The sequence below is a fragment of the Phyllostomus discolor genome, chromosome 12, assembly GCF_004126475.2.
Source record: "Phyllostomus discolor isolate MPI-MPIP mPhyDis1 chromosome 12, mPhyDis1.pri.v3, whole genome shotgun sequence".
Classification (NCBI taxonomy): domain Eukaryota; kingdom Metazoa; phylum Chordata; class Mammalia; order Chiroptera; family Phyllostomidae; genus Phyllostomus; species Phyllostomus discolor.
In genome coordinates this window covers 8314479-8322471 of record NC_040914.2, presented here as the reverse complement: position 1 = coordinate 8322471, position 7993 = coordinate 8314479, and the positions used below count along the sequence as shown (strand labels likewise).

At 47.0% G+C, this 7993-nt stretch overlaps 1 long non-coding RNA gene across 1 annotated transcript; it reads left to right on the top strand.

The window, feature by feature from the left end:
- Positions 1-919: 919 nt before the first annotated feature.
- On the top strand, positions 920-7305 carry LOC118497542. The gene is made up of 4 exons (XR_004900067.1): positions 920-1086; positions 4176-4320; positions 4898-4978; positions 6635-7305. It is a non-coding gene; the product is annotated as an uncharacterized LOC118497542 (long non-coding RNA).
- Positions 7306-7993: the final 688 nt, after the last annotated feature.

Here is a 7993-nt window from a genome sequence, read left to right as displayed (position 1 = left end):
CCCTCATGACCAACTCTTACAATCTCACACGCCCCCTCTTCCGCAAGGTTCCCTGAGTGGTCAGCAAAGGGCTTCATTAGCAGGGACCACAAGGGAGACACAGTCTACACAGCAGAGTGGACACATGAAGGAGAAAGAAAAATTAACAGAAGCAATCCAAGTATTAGTAAACATCTTTCTACCATAACATTGTGCCTACACACAAATACACAAACATATCTTTCTCCCTCTCTCTCTCGCACATACACACAGGCCATTCTGATGAGGCAAGTGGATGGTCCAGCGTGCTTCACATCCTCTCAGCTTCATGTCATTTTGGCTGCACGGTTGAAGGGCAGCAAATCTCCCAAAGCTGGGATGCCTGAAGGCCGGGATCTGTATCTTTCGGATTTAGTTCCCAGGATTCTCATACAAGCATGCTGTTCATCTACAAGATGCATATTAGTCAGAGTTAGTACTTACAGAAATGATGACAAAAGAGTGGTGAGGTGGGTTACAATTTCCCACCATTACAGTTCTCCACTGTTACACATATGTTTCTATGTGGGTGTGTATCGGTGTGATAAGGGCATTAGAGTGAGGACACCCAGATATAAAACTCAAGGGACACAGGAACCCACAGGTTAGGATGGGGGGACCTGATGGACAGGCCAACAGGGGACAGGGAGCAGGAAAAAGGTTGAGAGAGAGATTCAAACATCCATGGGGCTAGAATTCCAGAGAGTGAGCAGAGACTGAAGGATGACATGAGGACCCTGGAGAGAGAGAAGGCTGAACTTGAGTGTGGGGGCCATTTCAATAAAGGAAGTGTTGGGGCGTGAAGCAGAAGGTTTCTAAACTCTTGTGCCGGAAGGGTGAAGAGCGGGCTTGAGTCAGTGACAAAATAAGTCAGGTAGTTTCCAGAGGCAGCACAGCAGTTAGTTTCAGTTCTGAACCCGCTGAGGAGCTCACAGTTGCTCTCAAAGCTGGGTCTGCGCCTCGTGGTTGCAGCATTTCTGGTGCGTAGGCAAGCTAATGTGGACCTTCAAGAGCTTCAAGATGTCCTTCAGCCAGGCTTTCAACTTATCCAGGTGCCAACATCTCTGAGTAAGTAAGAGTTACTGAGGCTCCCACTGGAGTCTGAAAAGTAGCTTACCTGCTGGGAGTGGCTAGGGCCAGTGAAAGAGGGCAGGAAGACCTTAGAACGTTCAGAACCCAGAACAGCATAAAAATGTGGAGGGAGTGGTACAAAAATCAGAAAGAGCTTAGAGCCTGCAGAGCCCAGAATTATCTAGAAGATCTGGGGTGCCAGGCACCAGATGAATCTAGACGAAGCAGACATTGACGGGGTGGGTGTTGAGGGCCAGGAAGAGCTGCTGGGAGTGTGCTTAGCCCAGGAGATTCTAAAGAATGGGATGGGGCTATGATCAAGGGCCAGAAAGTCTGGGAGTGTGGGGCACCCACAAGAACCCAGAAAAAGAAGGAAGGAGGTAAGGGGATGAGAGGGGAACTGTTCTAGATAATTGAGGGGTGAATCTTGAGGGTAAAATAATTGTACCGGGGTTGGGACTACTTCTTCACAATTCCTTTATGCAAAATGTTGCCTTAGCATACCCCCACCCCCAGTTTAAACTGCAGGTCTAGCATGCTCCTTTAGTAGGGCTTGGGCTTGTCCAAATCCACACCATTTCCCAACCAAGTTCTGTTTTTAAACTTCTGGGGGATCCTCTGCAGCACAGAGCTTCATCTTCCCTCTGTCCTGATGCTAATTTGTGCCGCCGAGTCTTCCTGCCCCAAGGACCCTCCCGTGGCCACTTCACTGCTCTGACTTCCTCCTGGTGGCCACGCTGCAATGACTCCTCCTCTGGAAATGCCTCCTCACCAGAGCCCAAGGTCTGTACTTAGGGCGCCCCCTGCTGCTCTTCATAATGAAGCAGGAGGCTTTCAAAGCCTTCTCTAGGCTCCACTCCAGAATTTCACCTATGAGCCCTCCCCTGCCCAGAGCTCAGATCAGCGCACTGCCCCCTGGTGGCCACATTATGTTGACTCCTCCTCTCACATCCAGAAATGCTGCCCCACCAGCGCCCAGTATCTGCACTTCCTGCTCTTCATCCGGAGGAAGGAGGCTTTCACAGCCTCCTCAAGGCCCCACTGCAGAGTTCCACCTCCCCTACCGGATGCCCTCCCCTGCTCAGAGTCCAGATCAGCGCACTTCCTCCTGGTGGCCCCTCATATCCGGAAATGCGCCCTCCCCCTCCCTCAGCACCCAGTGACTGCACTTATGGCGCCCCCTCCCGCTCTTCATACTGAGGCAGGAGACTTTCTAAGCCTCCTCAAGCCCGACTCCATAATCTCACCTTTGAACCCTCCCCATCCCCTAAATCCCGTGCAGGCTCATAGCACTGGCCCCTCTTACCCCATGGAGCTGTCCTCCTCGCTTCGTGGGTTCCCTGCAGATCAGGACCCGGCTCTGCCCCGGCTCAGAGGCCAAATCATTGCCCGGACTGCCTCAGGGCGGCCATGTTATGTTGACTCCTTCCCTCGAATCGCGAAATGCCGTTGCCGCCCCAAACACAAGCACGCAGTACCTGCAGTTCTGGTGCCCTCTCCTGCTCTTCATCGCGGGGCAGGATGTTTTCAAAGCCTCCTCAAGGGCCCCGCTCCAGAATTTCAGGTTTCAGGCCCCCCCCACCCCCAGAGCCCCGTACAAGCTCAAGCACTGGCACCTCTTGCCCCATGGAGCTGTCCTCCCGGCCCCTCCTGTGCTCCCTGCAGATTTGGGTCCCTCCCTGCTCAGAGCCCAGGCCACTCACCCGAAAGTGAGAAGGGAGTCAGCACAGACCAGTCCTGAGACCATGTTCCAGTCGGGCAATCCTTCCTTCTCTCGGTTTCACCTTCATCTTCTTTGTCAGGGGGGTAGAGTTAGTCCCACGATGAAAACAAAGTTCAGAACGAAAATTTCCCGCCGGTGGTTGTTGAATCCGCAGTGGAAGAACTGGTCCAGGCAGCCAAGACAGGACTCTGTGTGTGTTACTTGGCTGTGTGTGTCTATAATAGGGCAGGTTGTCTTTACGAATTCACGAGCACTGGGTAAGCATAAGTCTGGATTCATGGGCAGAAATTAAACCAAAGTCTCTTGTGCTGGTTGGCGACAACACATCATCTTTCTGAAGAAATGTGTGATGTTTCTTTGTAAACTTTGCACATCCACCAGGTAGTATGCAGCTGAAGCTGTCTTGCGAAGTGCAAAGATTAGCACCCTTTTTATTAGAAATGGACACAGTAGGTCTAATACTGTTAGGGCCCACCCCATTCCATATGTCATTAATTTCTCTCTGACAATTTTCCAAATCTTATCTGTGAGAAATTCAGCCACTGTACTCACTGCATACTCCATGACCTCGTCCATTCAAAATAAAATGAGCGGCTCCGATGAAACACTGCAATGCTTGTTTTCGTTGTTATCAGTCCAAGGTATGGCCTCACTGTAGGAGAGCTGGCCTTTTCATGGAGAAGCACTGGATCTGCCACTCCCCCATAAAGGGGTGGCACACACTCTTGGCCAATGAGTGTGGGCTACATTGCCAAGAACCACCTGCGATCCAAAACTACTTGCTGCACCAACTGGATTGAGGTTGAAGCTGACCAATGGGGCAAATGCTGGAGGGAGTAAGAGGCAAGGGAGCCTCCTACAGTGTGTGGGGGGCGGGGCGGGTGGTATATAAAGCTGTGCAACTGCAGAAGCAACCGCAGAAGCAACCGCAGAAGCATCGTGTATAACGAGTGAACATTTCAAAGTCATTTTAATGCTGTGATGGGCTAAAGACTGGTCCCCCAAGAGCCTGGCTTTTCCCTTACAAGTGGAAGCCTGATGACACGATAGAGACCAGGAAGGCCACAGCAGCCCTAACCGCCAGCATTGTTCTAACCCCACATACACTTTCACTTCATCCTTACGGAACAAAATTACACAGCTTTTGAAGGTATTCTGCCATAACTCGCACACACTGTCTATTGTAACTGCTCCTGAACAGCCATCAGCATTTGCACTCCAGTGGACGAAAGATCCTGCCTGCTGCCAGCTGCCCCACGGCCCCACTACAGACTCACTCCCCCAAACCTCACCTGGGCATCCACCTCAAGGCAGATGTTTGTGTTGTCACGTGTGTGCTTTGTTTGATATTTTCACAAACTAGGTGTGTCCGCATGAAAGAGAGGCCACACCAGACACCAGACACAGGAATTGAGGAATGAATTCTACCATGTGAGTTGTCTTGCTTTTTGCTTTTTGCTATGTTGGTTAGTGAGCATAGTTTGAATCCTAGAGGACCTGAAAAAGATGTAAGTAGATGGTTGGAACCCGAGCTGGCAGCAGGGAATGACGTGGAGGGAAGGGCTCCTGTGCAGAGTTAGGACGAGAGAATTGGAAGGCCAGGGAAGGGTTTGGGCTCTTGGATGTATCTGGGATCAAGGGGACCTACGGTTTCCATGGAGAAGGGCTTTTGAACGGGGCTCAGGATGTGTCTCAGTCAGGGGTAGATCTACCATTTAAGGGGGAAGCAACTGAAATCAGTGCAGTGAAGTCGAGAGTGTCATCCTTTCGGACATGTACACTGCATCAAGTGTGAGGTGTGTGTTAGCACCTGATGGTGGGCCCAAAGCTTACTTAGATTGGGCGTTTTCAGGCCCTAAACCACATGCCTATGTTGCTAAGCCATGTATAACACACTCATGTCCCCTCTTATAAATAAGGAAAAATATTTGTTTTAAGTTTTTACTATGATAACTTTGAAACATACAAAGGAAAGAATAAGAGTCATATACCCACCACGAAGAGAAATTTTTCATATTATTGGTTATATTTGCCATGTATCTATCTGCATCTACCTAACTTCTAAATTTTAAATCTGTTTTTCAGTTTTTCTCTGGAACATTTACAAATTAATTACAGAAATACAAAACTCTGTCCTTAATTCGTCCACCTGCTTGTCTTCAGAAGGTGAGAGTTTCTTTTCGTAACCATAATTCCTTTCACGCACCTAACAGAACAGTAATTTGTTCACGTCATCTAATACCTAGTTCACGTTCAAACTTCTTCACCAGTGTGTGGCTATTTCAAACAGCAGCAGTAGGAAACCCAGACACCCAGACACTCACCTTTCTGAAAGAGTATGTTAAAAAATGTAGGTTAGCAGCTTGATTGAGTATGGCTCACCCACATGAAGTGCGCATTTAATCCTTTCAGTGTATTCACAGTTGTGAATCCCTCACTGCCGTCTGATGGGGACATTTTCAGAGTCCCCAAAGAATCTCCAAACCCATTTGAGTCACTTCCCAATCCTCCCACCCTCCCATTCCTGGCAATTATGAATCCACACTGTGTTTTCTGGATTTGCCTGTTCTGGTCATTTCATATAAGTGAAGCCATTTATGTAGTATGTGCCCTTTGTGTCTGGCTTCTTCCACTGACTGTTTTCAAGGTTCATCCACATCCTAACATGTACAGTTTTCCATTCCCATATATAAATGAAGAGTATTCCAGTGTATGGACACACAACAGTTTGGTTTTCCATCAATTGCTTGGTGGATATTTGAATTGTTTCACTTTTCGGCTTTTGTGAATAATGTGCTATGTACACTTTTGGTGGGAAATCTGTTTTCCTTTCTCTTGGGCATATGCCTGGGGGTGGAGTTGCTGGATCAGAAACTCTTCTGAAGACAGAATCTGCCAGAACACTATGCAAGCAGCTCATTCAGGAAGGGAATGAGGATTTCCTACTAACTGTCTGTGATTCTGGCCAATTCAGAGAGTGTGCAGTGGAATCTTCTTGTAGTTTTTATTTGCATTTCAGTTATGACTAATGATGTAGAGCATTTTTCTGTTCTTATTGGTCTTGGGCATGTCTCCTTTGGACATCTGTTTATTCATATGCTTTGCAGATTTTATGCTGAGATAATTTTGTTTTCCCTATTATCAGTTCTGCATGTCATTTAGCATATATTCTTGGTACAAGTCCCTTATACGATAGATGGTTTGCAGATTTCTTTGCCCATTCTGTGGGTTTTTCTTTTATTTCTTTAATGAGGTTCTCTGAAGCACAAAAGTTTGATGAGGTCCAGTTTATCCATTTTCATTTTTGTGCATGTCCCCATATGTTTTGTGACATTTTTGTAGTCATGATCTAAGCACGGGCTTCACAGTGCATGTGATATCACTCTAGAAAGCCCTCCTTTTGCTGCAAACTTGAGTCTCTGCAGGGCCTAGGTGGGTGGTCTGGGGGCCCTTGTCTGGGTCTGTCTGGAACTTACTTGATAGTATCTCTCTCTCTTTCTCCTTTGTGTGGCCCACTTCTGTAAGCTGCAGGCCTAAATCCCATGGCATTCATTGAAATGTTCAGGGGAGGCCCCATGGATGAAGCCCCATGGGGAAACACACCAAATGGCAGCATAGACAGTACCAAAGAACCAGGTTGCCTGTAGAGAATTGAGGGGGAGTTCCTCCCAAAATATGTTCACATCCCACTTCTGAAACCTGTGAATGTGACCTAAGTTTGAAATGGGTTATTTGACGATATAATGAAGTTAAAGATTTCAAGATGAGATTATACTGGGTGTTCTGCATGAGTCCTAAATCCAATGATATGTTCCTTCTAAGAAACAGAAGATGGAATGACACGCAGAGGAGAAGGCCATGTGTAGATGGAGGCAGAGATGGGAGTGATGCAGCCACAAGAAAGGAATCCCAGCAGCCACTCAGGATGGAGAGAAAAGGAATGGAATCTCTCCTAGAACCTGTGGAGAAAATGTGGTCTTGCCCATACTTCGATTTGGATTTCTGACTTCCAGAACGCCAGAGAATAACTTTTTAAAATATTAAGCCATTTAATTTGTGGAAATTTATTATTTCAGCCACAAGAAACGAATGCACTCTATCGGTCAAAAAACAAAACAAAACAAAGCTCATTTCCAGTACAAATAGAGAGTTCTGTCTCCCAGTATTAACTTCACAGCCCCTCAGTTCCTGTGGGAACCTGATGGGACACCTAAGTGTCTGCAGGTGTCACATCCCCAGCTGCACTGCTGCATCCCCCGCCCTGTTCCTGCCCTGAGCCCACTGTATTGTCTGAGACACAAGGGCAGTCACTGACTGTCTGCTCCTTCCTACCCCGAGATGCAGGCACGTCCTGTGCAGAGGGGCTTCCCTTATCCCTGGACACTCATTCCTGCTGGGGAAACAGGACCCAGGCTGGACAATGTTCTTAAAAACCATGGCTTTTAGGGTAAGGAGTTGGTACTGTCACCTCCAATAAAGAATATTTAGGGATGGCTTTTGAGTCTCTTTCATAGTATGATTGTGGTTTTTATAAACACAATGAATGTGTTTTATTTATTCTTCTTGATGCTAAAAGAATCTCAAATATTTTTAACTTTGTGTTTATTGTTGGCATTATTACAGATGTTCTCATCTCTCTCCCTGCACCCACCTCCACCTGGTCCCCACCCTCATTCCCTCTGGCCATCACACACTGTTGACTGTGTCTGTGGGCTATGCATACCTTTTCTTTGGAAAATCCCTTCACCTTTTATCCAGTTGCCCCTTTCCTTTCTCATCAGACAGCTGTCAGCCAGCCTGTTTTATGTGTCCATGCCTCTGTTTCTACTTTGTTCATCAGTTTATTTTGTTCATTAGAATCTACATGGAAGTGAGATCCTATGATATTTGTTTGTTTGTTTTTTTTTCTGACTGGCTTAGCTCACTTAGCACAATAATCTCCGGGTCCATCCATGCTGTTGCTAAAGGTAGAAGTTCCTCCTTTTTATGGTCTCAGAGTATTCCCTTGTGTAAATGCACCACCGCTATTTTACCCAACCTTTTGCTGATGGACACTTGGGCTGTTTCCAGATCTTGGCTGTTGGACATAATGTGGCTATAACTATAGAGGTGCGAGGCCCACATATTCTTTCAAATTGCTTTTTTTTTTATTCTTAGGATATATTCCCAGAAGTGAAATCA